A 23,367-nucleotide genomic window follows, 5' to 3' on the forward strand; every position below is an offset into this window, starting at 1 on the left:
CAATTTTCACCGAAATCACCGAAATGATCGCAGTTTCCAAAACGACGGATCGATCAGAGCGTGGCCCGCACCATTTCGACCGGCGCATCTTTATTACGCTAATTGCGCCGGCTCTGCCATTCGTTCGAAATTCCAAAGTAAGGGTTTTCGAGGCGATCCCTCCGCGCATTGTACGGGCTCGTCCTGAGGATTACTCGCGCCATGTAATTTCACGCTTGCGAGCGTGCACGCGCGTTTTGCATACTCGGGTATACTGAAATACGAGCGGAGATCGAGCGTAATGTCGCGTGTTTTCGCGTCCATCTCGCCGCGACACGTGATTGGAGGAAGGAATACATCGACTAATCCGGCCAAAACGTTCCTTCGGGATCAAAAATCATTACGATATTATTGGAATTATAGTGAGGGATGCAAAAATGAAATTACATATTTTTCTGTTTCTTACACGCTCTCTTCCAATGGATAAACGCGTATTCGTTTTTCGATAATATCGATCCTTTTCTTTATTTTTTATCGTCCTCTTCAAAATGAGTTTGATTTTGCGATAACGAGGATTTAAATATTAATTATTGGTTCAGGGATTAAAAGAACTCCGCTAATATTCTTCTACCTTTTCACCAGTGTTTCGACCAGTTCTCGAGATATTTCCTTCCTGGGAGGATATGACGGTCGGGCAATAACCTCTCCCTCCCTCGATCGGAACCCTCGAATTTTCCACGCGTGTCGCGATCGGCCAGCAGCCAGCTTTTTCTTTATCGTCGAAAACTTGGCTCCTCGGGGAGCAGGCCGATCGTAATAAAAAAGTTGCCACTCTCCTCGATCGAATCTTGCGCCACTTCTCAACTTTTTGTCGCCCTGACCCTTTCGAAAAAAGGGAAAGACCACTCATTATCCCTACACATTTTCCTTCCTACTCACCGTCCGTCATCACAGTTTAGAGAATTCGTCGTTCCAATATTTCTCTAAACTCCCTCTCTCTCTCTCTCTCTCTTCCCTCTGAAACGAGATCATACCCTTTTTTCCGATCCGGATGCCTCCATCCATCCATCCAATGATTATCCTTCAACGAGGGAAACCGAGCTCATCGACTTATTATTCGACTCGGTTTGCTTAAAATTTCCACGCTATATTTCTCCCTTGTTATTCCAACAGATCCTTTTTTCGTTTCTCTTAATTGAATCTCCCTCCCCTCCCCCCTCTCTCTCTCTTTCTCTCTATGCATGGAAAACATGTTGTTCACGAGCGGTACATCCTTGAAATGAAATGGAATTTTTAATAAGACCTGTGTTTACGGAAGATTTGCGCCCGTTTTTTTAACCAAACTTGTTGAAGGAATACGTTTATATATTTTCGACTCGAGTTAAAAATTACAATATTACGGCGCAACTGATAATGAACGGACAGAGCAATTATTCTCTTTATATACATATATGGACGTAAACGCGGCAGCAGACTTTCTCCTCCGTTTTTTCCTGTGAATTTTCGGGGGTTTCCTACACATAGGACGTGGTAATGAGAAATCGTGGAGAGATCAAAAAGTGAGCAGTCGGAATTATAGAGCGGCGGGGAGAGAGAGTGAGAGAGAGAGACTTTTTCAAAGCGTCGCGGAGAGGATCAGAGAGATGAGAGGATCGCGGAGGAGGCAAAGAGTAAAGGAAGATTACGCGGTATAAAGAGGGCGTGTAATTAAACATTATCGTAGTTGCCGCAGCTCGACTTTTTCGAGAAATACGTATCCTGCCCACGTGTATACGAATCCAGTATATATACACTTAATTATCCTTTGACTGGTCGAAGGGACTACTGGGGAAGGGAACGCGAAATACGTTCTTTCTTCGCGCCTTGATGTTGATCGAAGACGCGAAGGCGTGAATTTTGTTTTTCTCGTAATTCGAACGAAGGGAATAAAAGATGTGAAAAGATGAGAAAATGTCGTTATATATATATATATCCATTCCGTAGAGAGAATTTTTTCCAATGTTATTCCATTAAAAGTTGGACGAAAATTTTGAAAGATCATATTATCGGCGTTGATAAAATGATACAAAGTTTGGACAAGTCTTTTCGAAGACTTTTCGTCTCTGATCCGAAGCGATTTACTTTCGATTCGCTTTCCACCCTCGTCGATTCCGTTCAATTATCTTCAAACTTTCGAGTTCGCTGCTCAATTTTTCGGAAAAAGGGACGAAATTTTACATTTTTTTGTAACAACTTTCAACCTTGGGCAGAAAAGTTAAAGGAAAAGATTCCTTCTGTTCGGCGAAATTTTACTTTCTCTCCCGGTTGAAAGAAAATCGTCCCGATCGTTCATCCGTGTATCGTGCAACATCACGCTCGCCTTGAAATCTTGAAATTCACGGCCACGGATGCGAGAGTCGCGAGAACCTCTCCAAGGTTCCGCTCCACTCTTCTCGCTTCTTTCTTTCTTTCTTTCTTTCTTGCGGTTTTCTTTCTGACCTTTTGGAACCGCCACGAGGCTGAGAGAGGATCGTTAACTAAAGTGGGTAATCATACCCACCGGTTTCACGCCATGCCCCACTCGTCTACAGGGTGGCCGAGTTGGACGGGCCCCCGTACACTCGCTCCAGTTTCCCTCGAATAGTTAAAAACACGCGCCCAGTGTTTCTCAGGAGGATGCGGACGGAGCCGGTAAGATTTTTCTATTCTCGCCGATAACGACGGAACAATTTGCGGAGGAACGATCTATCCAACGCTACACCTTCTTGCTACTGTTACACAAAATGGCTGGTGTGGTTCCGGGTACTGGAGAGATCGTTGAAAGGCTAATGGCGTTCCTGAAACATCCTCGATCGATTTTCGTTAATCAAGATAGTAGAATCGAAACACATTTTTAATAGAAACCAAATTTCTTCTCTTCCTTGTTGCGGAAAAAAACGAAAGAAATCTTTCGTTTTAAAAGAAATTCTCTTCTTTTCTTTCTCTCTCGAAAAATTCTCTTGACGATCAGTCAAAAAATAGAAAGATACCAGTGAGAAAATCGTTCGCCAAGGAAGCCCACTTCGCCACGAATATATATTCATAGCCACGAATCCCTCGATAAGATCGTCCCTCTCCTCGAGCTTGCATCGAGAGACAGGAAGCGCGATCTCGGAGGAGAATACGAATCAATTCGTCGAAACGAAACACAAAATATTCCTCGCTCGTAACGTTTAACCCTCGTAAACTTCGATCGATTCGCGCGATCGGAACACCCTGTAGACAAGCCTGCGTATATATATATATATTTATATATATATATATATATATATATATAAGGAGGCGCGCATACACGAGGAGGGAGGCGAGCATATAATTATATGCCTCGAGTCGGCACCTCGAAAATGCCGGCTCGTTAGCAAATCTTGCGAGAACCGCGCAAACACCTGCCTGATTGTTAATAATTTGCCGCGCTAGAAGAAACCGCTTGCCTCTCTCTCTCTCTCTCTCTCCCTCTTCCCTTCTCTTTCGCAACACGCACGCACACCGAGGTGGAGAGAGAGAGAGAGAGAGAGGTTCACCCGGGCCAGTTAACACTTTCGTACACTTTGGTCGACGAGCTGGCTGGTTTAGCCGGCGGTAATTTTCGAGCGAGTCGATCGAGATTCCTTCTCCTCCTCGTCGCTAATCGCGATGCTCTCGCGGCAATTCCGCGGCTGATGATTCCTCGAAGGGGAACGGTAGCATTCCTCCTCCTCCGGAGAGGGAAGGTGATTTCGCGAGAAAAAGCTTTCGCGAGGTTTTTGCGCGCGCTCTCTCGGTGCACGTGAGAGCGGTGGAGTGGCGTTTTTCTTCCCTTCCTCTTCTTCTTTTTTTTTTTTTTGGTTTCGGTTCGGCTCGGGGATTTAATCGAGATTGCCGGTGGAAGGTTGGCAGAATTCGAGAGAAAAGAGAAGGAGAAAAAGTGGAACCGAAGTGCGTTTCTATTTGTAAGGGGAAAATGAAACGACTCTGGTTTATTACCGCTTTCGAAACGGTGATGGCGTTCAGTCGCATACGTAAAGCGCACACGGAGTGATTCTTATACCCTTACTTCGATTGTAATTGGATTTCGAATCTTGCGATCTCTTCTCTTCTTTTGTTCAAAAAATTATCGAACAGAAAGTGGATTTGTTATTGCGTAACATTTTTAACGCGTGTTTTTAAATAATATGCAAGTTTGAGCAAGAAGGGATATAAATCGTTACCTCTATACTTCTATACTTCCATTAACGATATATTATCGATATATCAAAAATTATATGGATAAGTTATGGATAACGTGTCGATAATCGGTAGTCATAACTCTAAACTCGAATAAAGAAAAATAGGTTGCACGTGGTGGAGCAATTTGCATGAATTAGTCCGAGTCGGAGCAGCTTCTTCTCGCTATCGTACAGCCTTCAGCCTCTCTCTCTCTTTCTCTCTCGGTGGAATCGAGTTACGCCCGTCGCGTGAAATAATAACCGGCGTCCTCGATTACCTTGGAGATAAATCGTCCCTGAAATCCCACCATCTTGTTCGCGATTCTGTGAGACGAACGAACGAACGAATTCGTTCTTTCCTGTAAATTTCCATCCGGGCGGAATAATGTTCGATCGAGATATATGCTTTGTGTCTTTGATACAATACACATGGAAATAATCGAACGATGAACCGTGGAATGATGATAATATCACGTTCATGTTCAAAGTTTTCCTCGAACGTGGACAATTTCGACGATGGATGACACGGCGCTGTGTTAATTCTGAAAACGCCACTTTGGTAATTAATTGTCGATGAGTCGAAACGACAGAGAAAAATTTCACGAAAAATTGAAATTTTTTATCAATCATTAATTTCCCGTTAGAAAATTTAACAAAGATTTCACACGACACGGAGTGAGTATATTTTAATAACCCTTTGTACTCGTACTTATATTTAAGAAGATTACCAATTAAGAATCCCTGGAATATCATTATACACACATAGAATGCAATAAAAGGATGGCGACTGTATGGCGACATACGAGTGCAAAGGTGTGTCAAGTTAAAGTTGCATTCCACGAATAATTACGTTGTAGACAGATAATTATATATACACCTGTAATAAATAATAATAATGTCTTCTTGTCAGTTACGTCACACGTCTAGCAATCACCTAACCAAATTAACTATTAGACAAGGGATAAAATTAATCATCGAAGAGATAAGATATTTTAAAAGTCTCGTCCAAGACCAATCTTGTTTATTAATTTCTATAACTCTTGACGCGATATTTTAAACCATTATCGCCGCGTGCAATTTGCTCGTACGCGTAACGTACGCGTGACTCGACGTATCTTTTCCGAGGATGAATCAAAAACTCGTTGAATCAAAAAAAAAAAAAAAAAAGAATATATAAAATTTTCGAAGGGATAAAAGAAGATTCGATATTCCAGCAACGGATAAACGATAAAATTCGCGCGAGAAATTTTCGTGGGCGGGTCCATCGGCGAAAAGTAATCAGAAACAGGTGTTGACACTGTTCTATTATGTATTCAAGAGCTCTCCGGGTGGCTTTACAAAATGCGCGCAATCTTCGCTTAATTTCCATCTTAAAGCATTTAAGATTGTATGCATACTGGCGCGATTGCTCGAGAACGACTCCGGTTCTCGTTCCGGGGCGGGCTATAATTTGCCGAGATATTACGCGGATACCGACAATTTTCGAGCGGTTTCCGCGCGGATTACACGCGTGTCCCCATTTTTCCCTCCGTCGATCGATATCTATTTCCACTACTTTCTCGCCCCTTCTCCTTTCCCTTCATATTTCTGTCAATTATTCGTTATATCGTGTGAAAATTGGAATATTTATATTTGTACAAGAGTATACGAAGATTTGTAAGCACGGGATGGAATAGTCGAGGAGAAGATTCTCCAAGATTTAAAATTTTTACGTATATATTCCTCACCTCACCATCTTGTGATTCCAAGTTATTCCAGATAGACCGAACGAAGTCATAAAAGTAGATAGAAATATTGGGGGAAACTTTCGCATATATGAATCCTCGCTTCTTTTCATCTCTCTCACTGTTTCAGGCATTTTTTAGTGCGAGTCAAATTGCTCATAACTCGAAAAATAAACCTTACTTTCTTCGTATTACTATTTTCGTATTACTTCGTCTTCCATACATCATCTTCAACGATCCTTCAAATGTATCTCTCCCATACGTGAAAGTGTAACAACATTTTTTTCATCTCGAAATCCTTTTCCTTCGAGATCACAGGAGAAGAAGCGCAAACGACGATCGAGTCAATTTCTTCCAAAAGCAAAGCGAAACGACCAAAGGGAGAAATCATTATTCCACATTTATTTTTTCCACCCGTCGTGCTGCATCGGAACGATCCGCGTTTAATATCTCGAATATACTTGTGCATACACGTATCTACAACACCGCTATCGAGAAAACCAGGTCCCTCGCGCAGACGTTGGAAACTGGGTTAAACGTTAAACGCCTCCCCCGTTATCGTGTAATTTAACAATTTCTCCTTCAAAACGTTTCAGCCTCGCGATAATTGCGAACCGAGGGCGAGGCGAGCAAGGCGAGGAGCGCAAGCGCGATTGAAAAGGGTTCGAAGCGTATTTTAATAAAAAAGAGAGAGAGAGAGAGAGAGAAAGGAGAAAAGGAAGGACAACAAAAAGAAAAGACACACTTCCTCCTCCTTTTCTCTCTCTCTCTTTTTCTCTCCTTCGCGGAATTATTTTTACGCGAAGGCAAGAGAAACGACGTTGAAAATCTGGTGTAAACGGGAGGCGTGAAAAGTATAGCGAGCGGGATATCGATATTCGTGGCGAGATTCGCGCCGCGGAATTGTTGCTTCGATATTTTGTCGCGTGGGTAAAAGTGATTTATCGTGTTGCACGGAATTTGAAAGTTTTCCACGGTTCGTGGTAAGCTACGTGGCTGGCTACGTATCGTTGCAACGTTGATTCCGGAGAGCTGCGTTGCTCGCAAAGGTTGTTTGCACGAAAGTATCCACCGTGCAAAAGAGCTTGCAAACTATTGAAAGTATCGTATCGTAAGAACAGTGAAAGTATTCCGCACCAGAGTTCGTCGAACAGTTAATATATATCGCATTAAAGCTTGGCAAAAGTTTGGTAAAAGTATCGTCGAAAGTATCGTATTGTTTGTGTACGCAAATTTAGAGTCCGTTATTTTCGAAAAAAAGGTCCGTTTCGTAATTTATCCGCGGTTCGTTTTCGCGAATTGATTATTCGTCGCAATTAGGCGAACTCGTTTTCGTTTGGATGATAATTAAGATGCAGTGTGTGTGTGTGTACGTGTGGGTGTGGATGGGTAGGTGGAGGAAGATTCTCGGCTCGAAGAGACAAAAAGCCGAGCCGTAAAATGGGGTGGAATGAAAAGATGCGACACGAGGCGTTCCCTTTTCAGACGTGCAACCTAATTTCCTGGTGTGAGGTGGTTCACAGAAATAGAATACCTAATTGTGCTCTCTTCGTTGCTCTCAAGATGCAAATGGAAGCGATGCGGAAGAAGATTGAATGGGGCGGAGAGAAAGAGAGAGAGAGAGAGGAAAAGTTGACAAAGGAACGTGAGTTGTTAAAGGAACGTGGCTACGAAGTAAATAGGTTAAATAACAGAAGCAAGAATCGGAATACATTAAGCAAAACGTAGAAAAACGTTCGCTGGCTTGCAATTACCCGAAGAAAAAAAAAAGGAAGGAAGAAAATTCACGAGATTTCAACCGTAAAAGTAGCACTTTAACTGATTAAGGTGTTTAAAGGTGTTTAAATTATTCTACGATCGAAATACGGCTACTCCTAATTCAAAAATTAAAGATTCTGCAATTCGGGCAAGACTGTGATTCGCGTCGTAAAAAAAAAAAAAAAAAAAAAAAGAAGAAGAAATCAAAACGTGATGGCTCGATACCGATCTTCCAATAAATCGAGCAATTCGTATTAATATTCAAGACAGACATCGAAGCGGCGTCTCGAATCTCGCTAAAACATTTCTCCGCATTATCTTGCGGTGTAAAATAAAACGTCTCTCTTCGATTCGATTTCGATATCGTACAACGATAGCAGATGCTTTCTACGTGGTGCAGGTGATCCACTTTCGAGCAACTTTCCATACGAAACGTGCCGATAAAAAGTTATTCAAAGTTAAAAAAAAAAAAAAAAAAAAAAATTATTTAACATTTCTCCAAATTTACATATTTCCAACGATTCGCGAATTAACCATCTCTCTCTCTCTCTCTCTCTCTCTCTCTCTCTCTCTCTCTCTCTCTCTCTCTCTCTCTCGAGATCGAAATTGGAAACGAAGAATACTTGCCGCTAGAAGGAAAAGAAAAAAAATAAATAAATAAATAAATTTCGAAAAAGAAGATTCGGACAATTTTGACAGAATTATTGATACATTCGCATATTTCTTCGAGTTAATTGCATCGTGCTCGCAATTGGAAACGGGGACTTGGTAATTTTCGTAAATCCAATTCGATCTTCGATCGACCAGTTTCGAATATCGGGAACGATTTCGCGTATTCTCTCCAACAGAAGAAATTCTCCAACGCCAGGACTCTCTAAAACACCTGGTATCCCGGGTTAAAATATGCGGAAAATTATTACACTGACGTGCCTGTAATAATCCCGGGCGGCAACGTTTCAATCGGTAACCGGTTTCCGGTAACGGAGCGTCGTTTCCGTGTAATCTTCATAATTCGAGGGGATGGAAATCTTTCGCTTCGCCCGCGAAACAAATATTGAAACGACGCGTTTCCAGCATTCTGTAATTGGTTTTAACCGCCAAAGTCAATTTCAATTATCTAATTCCTATCGTAATTCAACGTAATTAATCATCGAGTCTATCTCGTGATGAAACGTATCTCCAACGTAATTCCAACCCTCGAGAGAGAGATCTCATTATTCCATATATATATATATATATTCGTTGAAAATTTCGCGAATTAAACATTTCACGTTTCTTTCTTCGCGAGAGGGAAATATTCCATGGAAAAATTCCGTTAAACGCGAAAGGATGCGATAGTTCGTCGGGCAGGTTTTCGTTTTTCTCGTCTCTTTTTTTTTTTCTTTCTTTTTGTTTGTCTTTTTTCGATAACGGCAAAAGCAAGGTCGATCGATCATCGATAATTTCGCTACTCTTTGTCGGCAACTGCGTTCTACCTCGGCTGCTCGGAAATTCCTCCTCCACGCCGATCATTACGCGGTGCTTGGCTCGGATTACTTACTAAACGTCAACGTTCCACCACCACCACCACCACCACCACCTTCCTTCGTGTCCCGCTACCGGTTCAGACCCGTGTAATTAATATGCTCGCATATTCATGGAGACAATGGCTCGTTTAATGGCCGTGCAACCGTGCGACGGAAAATTACTTTCATCTTGCGTCGTGGAGAATTTTCGATCACAAAGTAGATAAGAAAATACACCCGCGATCTTTACGCGTCGAAGAATATCGAAAGAGGATGTTTAAAGAGGGGAAAGAATGGCAAGCATCGTTTTCATCCTCTTACATTTTTAAAAAATCAATCGTTATATAAATAATCTGCCAAAAAAAAGAAATCCAATATATCATATTCGAAGAGACGATCAAAACGAATATTTAATTTTTACAAGTACACGGCACAATTCTTCGCAAGCTCTTCCCCATCTATCCTTCTCCTAAATTTTTACTCCTCCCCCTTTAGTCTCCTCCTTTGTGTCACCCTCCTCCCTTCCGTGCGTCTACTCTTTCATCTTCAAACAATTTTCCACCGAATTCTCTTGTTCTCTCAACGAGCTCTCCAATATATATATATATATACACAAATCTAAAGCGAAACGCGGACAAACGAATGCGCAAATAAGGAGGAATAACAAGGTACTTCAAAGAGCGCGTCGTCGTTCAGAGTCCATCGTCTCGTGTTCGCGAAATTCGTGAAACAGAGATTCATCCTCGAAATGATGAGGTTTTTGGGTTTTCGCCATCGAAATTGCAGGACGAATCCCTTTGGATTTAATTGCACCTGAACGTGTGCAAGATTCGTCGGTGGCTCACCTAACTGCTGACTTATCTCGAACCTTTTGCCTCTCAATAATTAATCCTGGTTGGCCCGATTATAGAACGGCCTCGGAATCGATTCGTGGCTGCCGCAAAAATTCGGCCGATTCTCCCTGCTCCCCCTTGGATTTATCGGTTCGAGGGAAATTAGTTTTCACTTTGCGGAGATTAAGGTCTTTGCGATGCCACTGGATGGGCTTAGTCCCCGGATTTCTCCATCCGTTTCCGGTTACTTGGCTGGACTTTGCGATTCGTTGGTATTTTAACGCTGGAAACTGATTCGATCTTCAACCCCAAAGAGTTACAAGAAATCGGAGGATTTAATAATATTCGTGTTTGTCCTATTTTTTCTTTTTCGTTTGCAAAATTCAATGATACGGGATTCCAGATTCGTCGTATCGAAGCACAGGATATGCAAAATTGTTTAAACGCTCCTTCCAATATTTAAAACTATCTCATCATTATTACCCACCACGCCATATACATATCGTTCGTGTCAGCAATAATCGCTCTCCAATCTTCAATCAATTAAATCCAACAACGAACCACTTTTCAAAAATCTAGCAACCCTTCTCGATCCGAGCAGAATCCAAGAAATCGAACCTCAACATAACCACCAATTCGACCGTGCCACGTCGGAATCGTGATTCCACAATTCGCAGGAAACACAGGAGCTCAAGGAGGAATGAGGGATTTCCGGGGAGGATAAATCGTGGAGGAGAATCGCGCATTAAAATTAATCTCTCCGGCCGGCGTTGATCCGAGCGGCAACTCGGCAATCCGCTATTAGCAGTATATCGTCGACGTGGTTATCGCGCCGCTATTTGTCGGATCAAGCCACCAAACGTTGCGAACGTCCCCGTTGCAAACAACGAAGGGGAGGAGGGGGCACGTCACTCGGCTCCAATTGGAGATCCTCCGATTCGAAACTTCACGCGTCGAGTTACGGGAATCCGCGAATTCCGCGGAATAATTATTGCACCGCGGGCCAACCGAGGTGGTTGGAGGGGTTATCGCTCGAGGGAGGCAACCAAGTTTCCTTCCACGATCTTCGAGGTGGAGGAAGGGAAGAAGGAAGCCGACGAGCGAAGGTGGTTGAAGGCGCATCATCGAAGATTATTGTGCTAACAGGTTCCAAGGTTTCAGCTTCTCGAGAGGGTTCTCGTTAGGTAAACGTTTCGAGATTCGGTGTTGGTTCTGGCCTTGGAAACTGATCCCGCGATTATTCCGGGGGAATTAAAATCAACCCGGATAGATAGATAATTTTCCCGGGGTATTATCGTTAGCTTTATTATTACTATTATTATTATTACTATTTAATGATTCATCGAGGAATTCAGCTCCTTTCGATATTACGAGAGATGATAAGGGAATGAAGAGTATATTAAAAAAAAAAAAACAATCGATCCGAATATATATATATATAGCTTGTATCTCTCGTTATTTTCCCCTCCCGCTACGCGGTGGCGCAAACAAATGAATATTTCATGGTTGGGGAGGAGGCGAGAGACGAGTACAAGAGTTGGCCGCACAGCGTCGTTCGTATAATTGATTTCGATCGAAAGGAAGGAGCCAAAGAGTGTTCCAACGGAACCGGATATAGAAAAGTTTGCGGCCCACCCAAGAGAGATCGGGTTAAGGGTTGAAGAGGAAGGAGGAGGGGGAAGAAAAAAAGGAAGACGGACAGACAGATTGGCCGACTACTAGGACTGACTGGTTCTGGTCTCGAGGTAGCCAAGTTTTTTTCTAACTTTCCCCCCCCTTTTCTCATCCAACAACTAACCGATCTTCGACAGGTCGAACGGATTACACGGACAACCCGGGCCGCACGTCTATCCGACCAATTTAAAACTTTGTAATTCGTGGATACAAATGTTTCGCGTCGCCCGTGTCCGCCTCTCCCGTGATCACCCAACTTGGTACACTCTCGAATTTGCTCGAATTTCCACAAGTTTCAAGGGATGACGAACGAACAGAATTCGCGGAGAATTTTCTCGATGTCGATTCGATTTTCCATCGACATTGAGAAATAGAAGGTGGATTTTTCGTAAATACTGAAAAATGCAACGATAATTACATCGTATATCGTATCGAAGATTATAACATTTATATTCTAAAACGGTTAATTTATCTTCGAATTCAAATCACTCTATTTTGGTACGTCGATAATCGAATAAGAATGTATTGGAGAGTGGGGGCGAGAAAATTCCTCGAACGTATCATCGAGCGAGCTCCATTCAAAAGCGAACCGTGTTATTACGCGGTTACGATGTAAATCTCGATTAACACGTAAGAGGGATTGAATCGGTACGCAGCCCGACCATTGTTCGGTTAACGCACCGTTCGTGCTCTTCCGTTCGCGACAGGGACCCACCCGCTGTTTCTTTGTTTCGAGAACCGGTCGAGACTTTGCGCGAGAGTGTATCAAAGTACGGCGAATAATAAATGCAACGAGCGCACGTCGAAATTAAAGGGGGACGGAGGAGGAGCAAGGCGGAGAAGAGCAGAATTGGCGAGTTACTTTCCAACTTCTACCTTCGAAGTTGAAATATTATAGTTCGGTTACCTTCTCCTGCAATCCACGGGATTTTTTTCTTTCTTTTCCTTACCAGATCGATTCTCCATCCACGGAGAAGGAAGAAGGAGGGATTGAACGGAGAAAAATCGAGCAAGAATCGGAGAACGATCGAATCCGATGGAAAATAGACACGAAATGGAACACGTATTAATTTTCTATCGTCACGCGAGATTTGACGGATAAACCAGGCAAAAATTATTACGAAAATTCGTAACTTATTCCAAAATACAAAACTTCCTTCGAACGTGAAAGTAAAAATACATTGAACACATTGACGATATTCTTTCCAAGAACAGAAGAAGAACGAAACGAAAGAAACTAATAAACAAGATCCACAATAAGTAAAAACCTCCTCGAATCGAATCGAGCATCTCTCCATTCTAAATCTCCATCTCGAACGCTTGTAAACCCGCCGATCGAATCCCTCCCACTCCCATCTGTTTAACACGCTAAAAACACCCAATGAATCGTGAACGTTTCTCACCTCTGTCGGATACCGCGCGGTTCAAAAAGCTATTGGAGAATCTTGTGACCCTCGTGGAACTCTCTCTCTTCCACTGCCCCTCACGTGTTTACGATTTTTGCAGACGAGTCCTCCTCCTCCTCCTCCTCCTCCCATCGCTTTCACCGAGGTTCACTCGAGGTGTAAATAAGCAGTCGCCGTGATTGCGCCTGATTACAGGGAGCCCAGGCACTCGCTTGTCTTATTCCGCGTCCTTCCCCCCCTCCTGTACACCGTTCAGGCGTGAACCTTTGTCCAAATTTAATAATTCATATTTGCCAGCCAGCGTCGTGTATCTCTCTCTCTCTCTCTCCCTCTCTTTCGCGTCTCGTTGGAACGAGGGGGCGAGGCGAAAAAAATAAGCACCCACCACGAAAATGGGGGTATATTACGATAAACATTAACGGCTCGCCGGTATCTAGTAATTTCCACCCCCTCCTCCTCCTCCTCCTCGAGAAGAGCGGCGCGATCTCGAGTGCCTCGCTTCGATCGCCGTGTTTATCAGGCCGTGTTCAGACGAAATTTCGCGGATATATTACCGAAGGAGGATCCCTCGAAATACGCGGCAACGTATCTCGCTCGAAGGATCCCTCCCTCGACGCGAGATTCGTTCGAGTTTAACATTTAATTAACGGGATTCGTTTATCGGTTTCCTCTTCTCTAAAAACATGGATATTCTTGTTTGTTATTCGCACTATTTCGGGCTCGATCTTTCGGAATCAATTTGCCTCGATATCTCTACTTAAATCCTCGATCTGCCAATTAAAAAATATATATATATACATGTTCTTGGACCGACCATCTATCTCGCACCTGTTCCCGCTCCTCTTCCATTACAACCGCTCATTTTTCGAAACGGCCGATGCACCGACCGATAAACCGCCAGCAATCACCGCTCTCCTCGAGTGCGGTAATAATCCGCAACAATGTGTCTCGGTTGAAATAAAAGGGAAGGGTAAGTAAAGTCGCAAGAGGATCCTTCTCCTCGCTTGTCAAACTGGGATCAGCTTCGATACAAGCTTATTTCGCATTGTAGTTTCGCGATTCTTTGCAACTTCAATTCCAATCATCGAGTCTATGCAACGCTTTATCATCGATATCGAGTTTGTGATTCCGTTTACCTGAATCTTGGGCAATTGAATTAATCGTAGAAACGCTAACGAACGCGTTTCACCTTCTATCTTACAACGTTAATTCGGGTCAACGAAGGGGCCCGCGGTAAATCATTCAAATTAGCGGGCGGAGAGGATTGAAGAGGAAAAAAAAAAAAAAAAAAGGAAAGAAGAACCGTAGGAATCGTAGAAGAGAATTCGTTCTATCTAGGAATGGAGGACTCCACCGCCCGCTGATCCAATTTCCATAAATCTATCCACCGTAACCCGGCCTCGCATATTCAAACAGTTTAAGCAAACTGCTCCCATCCGGTAAACAAACGAATCACGGTGTACGTTTTACAAACATTTATTACATATACACGCTCCAAGGATTCGATTCGGTTTATCCTAGAAACGAGATTATTGTCTCGATGATCGATTAACCGAAAGTTTCTATCTTATTCGAGGAGAGATATTAAATTTCTATTATTAACCGTTCGTCCGATTCAAATTTTCTCAACTTCCTTTTCGAAAGCGAGCCTGCTACTTTCCAATTGCAATAATCAATCCATACGTCCCCAATTAGCCGGGATAAACTCCCGGTTGGAGTTGGCCGAACTTGGCGAAAGAGAGGGGACGACAGTTAATCACAAGCCTGTATCTACTCCGCCGACAGGTACGTATAAATGGAGTTCTACCGGTGTTCTTTCCCCGTCTTTACCTGGAACTCGACCGAGCGAAAGAAGAAAAAAAAAAAGAGAAAAAGGCTGCGAAACGTCGTCGTTCTATTTCTAAAGGCCGCGATAGGCCGATAAAGCGAAAGGCGGAGGCTGTCGAAGCGGAGAAAAAGCGCGAAAACGAGTCGCTGGCTGGCATAATGGATTCTACCGACGGTAATATCTCAGCCGACGTTGTAGCAAAACTTTCCGCTCCTCTTCCCTCCCCTTCTCTTTCTTTCATCCCGTTTCCCTTCCTCCAACATCCCACCACCCGGTGAACTCGTTTCGCTGATACCATCGTTCCTACCTTTTTCGCCGTTTCTTTGGGGGACCCTCCGACATAAGAACCGGCCGGAAACCACCACCACCATCACCATCATGTAACGTCGTCGACGTGCTGCTCGCGCTCGGGCACCGGCCTGGAAAAACGTGAAAAAAAGAAACTTTCAGATTATGCGAAGATTGTACGAATCTCTCCTCCTCGTCTTGATAGGGGAGGGGAGATGAAGGGGAGGGACACTCGATATTTTGGTTTCTCGAGTCTTGACGTAGCGTATTCGACCGAGTGTATTCGGTTTCAGTGGATGGGTTTCGTCCCCGTTCGGGGAAATAATGGTCGTCGAAGGAACGATAATGGACAACAGGTGGCGAAAGGAGGGTAATAAGAGAATCGTGGCGAGGATAGATAAGATGCGAATGGACGTGTTGTTCGCTAGGAGAGGACGTTCAGGGACATTTTGTAAGTAATTTTGCGAAGAGAAATCTTTAGAGAATTTAGAACGAATTCGATTAAAAATCTTCGTATATAAATGGATCGATGAAATTACGCGAGATTACCAAAAATTTAACTCCTAAATCCAAGATCTTTTCGGGGGAAAAAGATATTATTCGTAATTACGATTGACCAACGATTCACGAACGAGATTACCGGGCTCGCATTCCGAAACAAACAAACAGAAAGAAATTATTTACACGGATGATTTACGACGATTTACATTCCCCCCTCTGCTTTCATTCCTCGAACACGATCCTCCCAATATAATTCAACAAGTCGAGACGAGAGGTTCTCCCCGACATAGCCGGCCCGCGAGACGGACAAAAGCGTGCCGGCGATCCGCGTCGAACGCGGATTATTCAAAATTAAAACGTAATTACGCGTGAAATTGTCGATTAACCAGTGTAAATAATTGCCGAGCGGCCCGATGAAATTGAGTAAAACAAATTACGAGCGTCAGCGTTGGCCGGGCCAACGCGATGCGCGCGGAGAGTAAAAAAAAAAAGAAGAAAGAAGACAGAGAGGGAAGGAGAGCGAGATCGAGAGAGAAGATCGTAGTCGAAATTCGTAGTAGAAATCGTGATTCCAGAGTTAGAGATAGATTCCAGGATCGAATCGACGAGGGAAGGAAGTGGAGTCCCCGTGCTCGATATCACTTAAGCTCGATTTATTTTACGATATCAAACGATATCGGCCGCGCGTTCCGCCTTGCGCCCCGGAATGTCGATGACCGGAGCTTAATCGTTTTTTGCCCGACGTGGTCTGCACGAGAAAACGGACAATCTCTCTCTCTCTCTCTCTCTCTTTTCTTTCAGTCTGCATCCGATGGCGTTGGCCCCCTGGCGTATCCAAGGACTGATGCTTCCGAGAACATCCAGTGTCGTCGGTTATCACGGCCAGTCGTGCGTGACGTGGCTAACAGCTCCGTTCCAAGTCACGTTCCTCCAACGTTTGACCTTGATAATGCAGAGGAATTTCATATTCCTCCGACGATCCCCCTTTCGTCGATGTCCCCGCGCATTTTCTTCCCTCTCCTCGACGAATCGAGGATGAACTGGTTCCTCTGACATAAATTTCCTAATTGTTAGACGCTAACGCAGGGATCTCGATCAAGAATGATGGTGCAGCCACGAGTTGGATGCTCGTTTATTCGTCAAACGGATGAAGATACGAGTTTTTGCCATTTTTCCCCTCTAATTCGGTCGGGCAATCGAGCACGTGTGGGGAGGAACGAGAAGGGAATGGGATCTTGGTCGAACGGATGTTAAGCGCCTCGTGGAAACGTAAAAGGAACGCAAGTTAGAGATTACTTATACCTTTCTCGAGATGAACGAGAGGCGTAAGAAATCGGCGATTCACGGGACGACGCAATTCTATGAAGAAACTCTTAAAAATGTCGAGATACGTCACCGATTCCTCGACACTTGGCTCGGCGTGGTTCGTTACGACGCGTGAAATGAGGCGTGCGCGCGGCAAAACAGGCGCGTTTAATCGATTCGCGAGTCGGAGACGAGCGTCAGCCTTCCACCACAGCCATAGATCACGTCGTTTACGCCGTTCCACCGACCTATTACGAGAAATTACGCGGCATTGTACCTCGGGACAACGGGCTACTCTCACTATGTAACACCGTTAAATCGCCCGACCATCTTCTCGTTTTTGTTCCATCCTTATTGAGCCGCCAACGATCCTTCTTTATCCCCCCTCTCGAAGCGGAGGAGAAGAAACAAGAAGACGAGTCTATTCTTTTCTCTCTCTCTCTCTCTCTCTCTCTCTGTCTCGAATCAAGATTTCTCGTTCCTTTTCTTCCCCCTCGAGTAGAAAAACTTTCGCTTCTATACATTTTTCTCCCTTCGTCAAAACCTCTTCTCTTCTCTTTGAGAAATCTTTTCGTTCCTCTTTCGTTTTTCTTCTCTCTCTCTCTCTCTCTCTTTGTTTTGGTTAAAATTTCTTCTTTCCTCAAGAATCTTTTCTTCGAGGGAAGGGGAATCTTGTCTTCTCTTCTTGTTCTCTTTTTCCTCCTCCTCTTCTTCCTTTGAGCACTTCTCCCGTTCGCGCGCAGTTCGATCTTAATCTCCATAACCAGGTTGGGCGTAATTTCGGGCCAATTACGGAGCGCGTGTAACATTTATTCGAGGGAGAGTAGGGGCTGTCGGCGAGGAACCCGACCGCAAAGTATTGGAATAATTTTTGTCGCGACTCGGCCGTTGCTCCGCCTCCCTCCCTTCGTTTCGAGAAACTTGGCGAAAGGTGACCCACTTTGCTGTCCCCCTCTCCAAGTTTCAGGTGCATCATACTCGAAGATAAATTTATTCGTGGTGATTCGAAAGAAACACGAAAGAAAACGCCCTTCTTTGAAAGTGATCGTCATCCCACATGTTCGATCCTTTACTTTTTCTCGACCAGATACACGCAACGAGCTTTCGTAACTTTTATTCCAAGCATCTCTCCCTCTCTCCCCTTCTTGAAATATAAATTAGATAAAAAGCCACGCATCGATCTATCCCATCCACATTTTATTATTCAAAGTCAACCGGCCCTTCCCTTTGTGATCCCGAAAAATATCCACTCGAGAAACGCTCTTTTCCTTTATTCCATTTTCAAATTCTACACCGGCTGGTAAGCGGATCCTTAGCCGCCACCTTCGCATTCGTATTACAAAACTCGACGAAATCTCGCAATCCCCAAGAATCGACATCAAACGACACCGAGAGCGTCGTTCCAGCATTCAGTCGCACATGCAAATGGCGCCGCTAGGCGAACGCGCTATCCCAAGAATTCCACCGTCTCCTTCTTCAACCTCTCGAGAGGAAGAGGTATAGCCACGCGCTCCCCTCATTGATCGTGTTCACCACGGCCTAGACAACACCGCCGCCGCCATCGTCTTCCTTCGCGAAGGAAGAAGAAGGATTCTCTGCCAATCGAAAGAGAGAGAGAGAGGAAGAGAGAGAGTGGCCAGAAAATGCGTGGCTTTCATATGCAAATCGCAGGGATCGCAACACGCGTCCCGCGAATCTTTTCCACGTCTCGAGCAGCCCGATTTCTCGCCTCCAATGAAAAATGATCTCGCCGACAATCGATACGCTTCGCGGCTCGCTTCTCTCTCCCTTCTTCCCCTCGACTTCTCGTTCGTTGCGCTCGCCACTTTCACCGCCGCGTTGCGAATCATTAACCCTTCGAGATCATTGAACGGTGAACGAAATTTGAGTAAGGTAGCGTTAAAGTATTTCGTTCCTCGAAACGAATCGATTCGTTCCAGAAACAAACGAACGTAAAAGTTGATCAACGAAAAGAATGATTGATACAATGATTGCAGCGTGTTTTCTTTTCTATTTCTAAGAAAGGAAAGTAGAATGCAATTGTTTTCTGTTTCAGGATGTCGAAGCATAGATACACCGTTGGAAATACATATAGTGTAGAGTGTGTTCTACGTATGTAGACGAGATACAGAGGAAGGGTGAGTCGCTAAATATGGATGGATAGGTAATGGAGAGGCAGATTAGACGATTGGGTGGGGCGAGAAGGGTGAAGTTTGCGGTGATGTCGGCTCGAGAGGAATAAATTGGAGGGTGCGTTTGTTTTAGCTCGACCGGATTAAAGATCAGGGCAAGGGAGAAGGAAATGATTCCAAGTTTCGTTGAACAAATATCAAACACGGTTGGAACTTGATTTCGCAATTAGAATTTCTGACCCGCCATGTCAAATTCCCCGCCGATTATTTCGAGAGAGAGAGAGAGAGAGAGAATCGTTTCGAGAAGAGTATCAATTAGGAAAAATATTTAATCGCGCGACGGGTGAGCGAACGTGTCGGCTCGATTAATCGAGAAGGCCGGTATTTATCGGCGGGATTTCGATAAATTGTCGGGAGAAAATTATCGCGCGGCCACGGATAAATAAACTTGCGCGGTAATTAATTACAGCCAAAAATCCGCCCTCTCATCTCGTAATTGCGACCTTTTCATTCCCTCCCCAACGTTTCAAATCGCGCTCTATTAACGCGATTCCGTCGGCGCGATTAAAAAAAAAAATCCATCCTGTTTTCGATATCGAATTTTTCATTCTCGCGTGTTGCTCTTTTCCCCCCCTCGTCCACTTTGAAATTTCAACAATTTATCGGGCTGAGAACGAATCGATAAATCTATTCCAAAGTTTCCAAGTAATTCGAGACGCATCGGGATGAAAAGCAGCGATAAGAATCTTGGAAAGGTCCGCGCACGCTTCACGAATCTGGATGGTGCTGTGACCCGAGAGAAGAACCACCCCTCTTACTCTCCCTTCTTATTCCTACTAAACTACTTCCTCCCGGCAGAGGAGGATACTTTTACTTCCTCGCAATTTAATATTCCTTTAAGCTATTTCACCGTTCTCGTCTCCTCGAACTTCTTTTTTTTCTTTTTTTTTTTTTTTTTTTTTTTTACCACCCGTAAAACCACTCGTTCAACCGTCCCCGCGACCCATCTATTCGGAGGAAACATTTCCAGAATATGTACAAACGTTAAATCTCTCGTCCACCGATTTTTTACTATCAAACACTATTATTCACACGTTTTTTCATTAAATTTCGTTTTTTCTTCGCGCGCTTGTCAGAAGAAAAATCAATTATCGTTTAATATCCTCGCCTTCCCCCCTCTAAACCAAATCTATACAATCCGAGTCAAATTCATTTCGCGCTGTCGATTGTCCCTGTCCACGACAACCGCACGGGAAGTTTCACGGGAAGACGTGCGGCCTGTTATACGGCAAGCTGATTATAATTCTGGAGGCAAATACCGTTCGTGGCTTATTAATGGGAGGCAATCTTTCTTAAGGTGGTTCGTTCATCGGCAGGAAATTTCTATAATTATTTTAGTCCAGGGCTCGGAGAGCTCATTAGGTCGTTCGAGGGCCGTGTTGCTCCTCCCCCTTCCATCTTCCCTTCCCCCCCCCCCTCCCCTTTTCGCTCCACGTGTCTCTCCTCCCCGTGGGCTCATCTTCCTTTCTACCTGCTGCTCCATCGTCTCACCTTTCCAACCACCAATCTTCGCATTCTTTTTCCTCGTCCTCTAACGCGCACGCCCATTTTTTTCTTCTCCTTCTTCTTCTTCTTCTTCTTCCACGTTCCACAACCGCCTTGTGATGATCCACGCCATTTCTCTTTTCGTTCCAAAGAAACATCTGCATCTTTGGCTATCTTCGAAACGCATCACTCGGCTCTTTGGCAATTATCGTTCGACACCTGGTTTCGCGGAAACCAAGCATCGTCTACCTCTTCCAATTCACGTTTCTATATTATTGGATTTTGGAGCGAGTTGCTTGGAATTTCTCTTCTTTCGTTTCGCGCCACAATACGTAGGTCGAGAGTCGACGTAGCAGAGTTGAGAAGATTCGGTGGAATTGTAATTGTATCGTTGCAAGAAGGATGCACCTCTCTCACTACCTTCTCTTTTTTTCATATATATATTCCTTGGTCCTCCTTCTTGCACCTTGCAACGACTCGTCGTTAATTTGAACGATATTCGAATATTATTATTCGAAGAAGCTAAATACAATTTCGAAACAACGAAGAATCAAACCAAAGAAGGAAGGGGACGCGAGAAATCTGAATTATCCGATCTCGTTGCATCTCCTCTCTCTGCATTTCTCCAGATACTTTGGGATCGGGAAACAGGTTGGCCGCGCGGAATCGATCCCGCTGGATTCGCGATTTATCAACAGAGAGCGCGAGAATTTCCGGGCGCGGGTTCCAAAGGCACAATTTCGCGGCACGATAACGATCGTGATTGATGCGACGCGGCAGACGAGAGCGAGAAAGTTGCCAAAGTACGGTTGGGAAAACGTGGCAGGCCGGAAACGCAAATTCGTGTTTCCGTCTAACGACTCCAATTTATCCTGTTCTCCCCTCCCCCTACCTTCTCTCGTTCCGATCGAAATCGCGATGTTTACCGCGATTTTCCGCTTAAACCGGCCGCAAAATTCGCGATAATCGACCATTCGCTCTCGAATTGACTTTATCGAGAGAGAGAAAGAGAGAGATAAATAGAGTGAGCAAGAGAGAGAGAGAGAGACGGTAAGGGAAAACTGTGAGAATTTGACTACTACTTGACTGCTCGATGAACAAGAGCGACGAAGGGATCAAGTGTAAGAGTCTTCGAGCGGAAAGTTAAGAAAAAGAAGAGAAAGAATGAACAAACGAAGGGAATATACTATTATAAAGGTGTATCGAGCGAAAATGTAGGGGCGAAAGACGTTTAGTTTGGAAAAATTCTATCCTTACCTCTCGAAACACGTCTCTCCTTTGAGGATAGTCTTTCAAAGATCCCTCCCTCCTCCTCCTCCTCGAAGACGGTGAAAGAATGAAATAAGATGGACGGTTAATTGGAAGCTGACACTTCGTTCGTTCTCGATCGCGTCGGAGGAATCACATCTTCGAGTTTTCTTCGACGACGACGACGACGACGACGATCGTCCGGTCGGATATTCGCGTCACGAAGAACTTAAGCGCGAATTAAACTCCTCCGACATGGAATTAGGGGAGCGTGGAGCGGGTAGCTCGTCTCTATGCGAGGCGAGATACGTATATATAGCGAATATAAAGCGGCGAACGGGCTCGATACAGAAGCGATTCATCCGCGCGTACGCGTGACGCGTACGCGGTGGTCATTTCGCCCCGCGTTGATTGCGAATTTGAATCTTCTTCGCCACCCTTTGATGTCGGCTCCCCCTCCCATCGCGCGCCGTGTTATTATCGATTTTGCTGGCGATTCGACCACCGTCCCGCCTCCGTCAAATCGTTCGTCGCCCTCTTCTTCTTCCTTTTTCGCCCGCTGATTAACAATCGAACCGCTCCTCGCACGCCTCGTGGCACGATACTGCGTCGAACGCTCGTCGATTCGATTCGAAAACAAACGCGGAGCTCTGCCGTGGAAAACGAGTGGGGAGTGTTTATATCCGTAACGGGCGAATTCTGTTTTGATTAACGAAGGATAGAAGATTCGCGTTGTGCGCGATATTTATATTTCCACGTACGTATCCTACGACGAATTCTTTCGATTAAACACGTAATTTGAAGATTGAAAAATTTTGGAAATAAATAGGGATTTCAGTAGCCGAAGAGAAAACTCGATCGACGAAGAAACTCGAATATCAGTATTTAAAAAAGGAGAATGGAATTTTACTTTTTAATTTTTCGCGAAATTTTTATCCCTCCCGCGTTACGGATTGGAGATATTTCTACGAATTTACATCCGTTTCTCATTCTTCCACGTAATCTGGATAGAGAAGAACATCTTTTTACCAATGTCCAACAAGCACAGAGAAGGTAAAAAATAAGTATCTTCGTTGAAACGATGATTAATCCGTGTAAAAATACGCGGAGAACGTTTAGAAAGTTCCAATCTCAATTATCTTCATCCGCAACAACCTCCCCTATTCTCCTTCAACCCTTTTTATACCTGCTCCTCTCCCATTTACTTTATTACAGATGCAACTTCCCACTCGATGAAAACGCTATAAATTCCCCGGTTATCCAACTCCATTTCCTTCGTCGTTGGAATTCTCGAGCAAATCGAGCATGCTTATCATCTTCGAGCCGCGAAAAAATTCACCTCGAAAGCAAACCTCGTAATCTCATCGTTCGAGCGAGGACGTGTGCTCTTTCTTTTCTCCCTTTCTTTTCTTCGAAAAAAGGTCCGCCGGCGTAAATTT

At 44.2% G+C, this 23,367-nt stretch overlaps 1 protein-coding gene across 6 annotated transcripts in view; it reads right to left on the reverse strand.

The window, feature by feature from the left end:
* LOC100869899 (zinc finger C4H2 domain-containing protein) overlaps positions 1-23,367 on the reverse strand; it is a 244,152-nt gene that overhangs the window by 165,713 nt on the left and 55,072 nt on the right. For all 6 annotated transcript variants that reach the window (XM_086910618.1, XM_086910614.1, XM_086910617.1 and 3 more), the window contains exon 4: positions 15,217-15,328. The gene's annotated coding sequence lies outside the window, so the exon portion shown is untranslated. The remainder of the gene's footprint in view (positions 1-15,216; positions 15,329-23,367) is intronic.

Source organism: Apis florea, unplaced genomic scaffold, assembly GCF_048593485.1.
Source record: "Apis florea isolate Af1SG1 unplaced genomic scaffold, ASM4859348v1 contig_3193_pilon, whole genome shotgun sequence".
Lineage (NCBI taxonomy): Eukaryota > Metazoa > Arthropoda > Insecta > Hymenoptera > Apidae > Apis > Apis florea.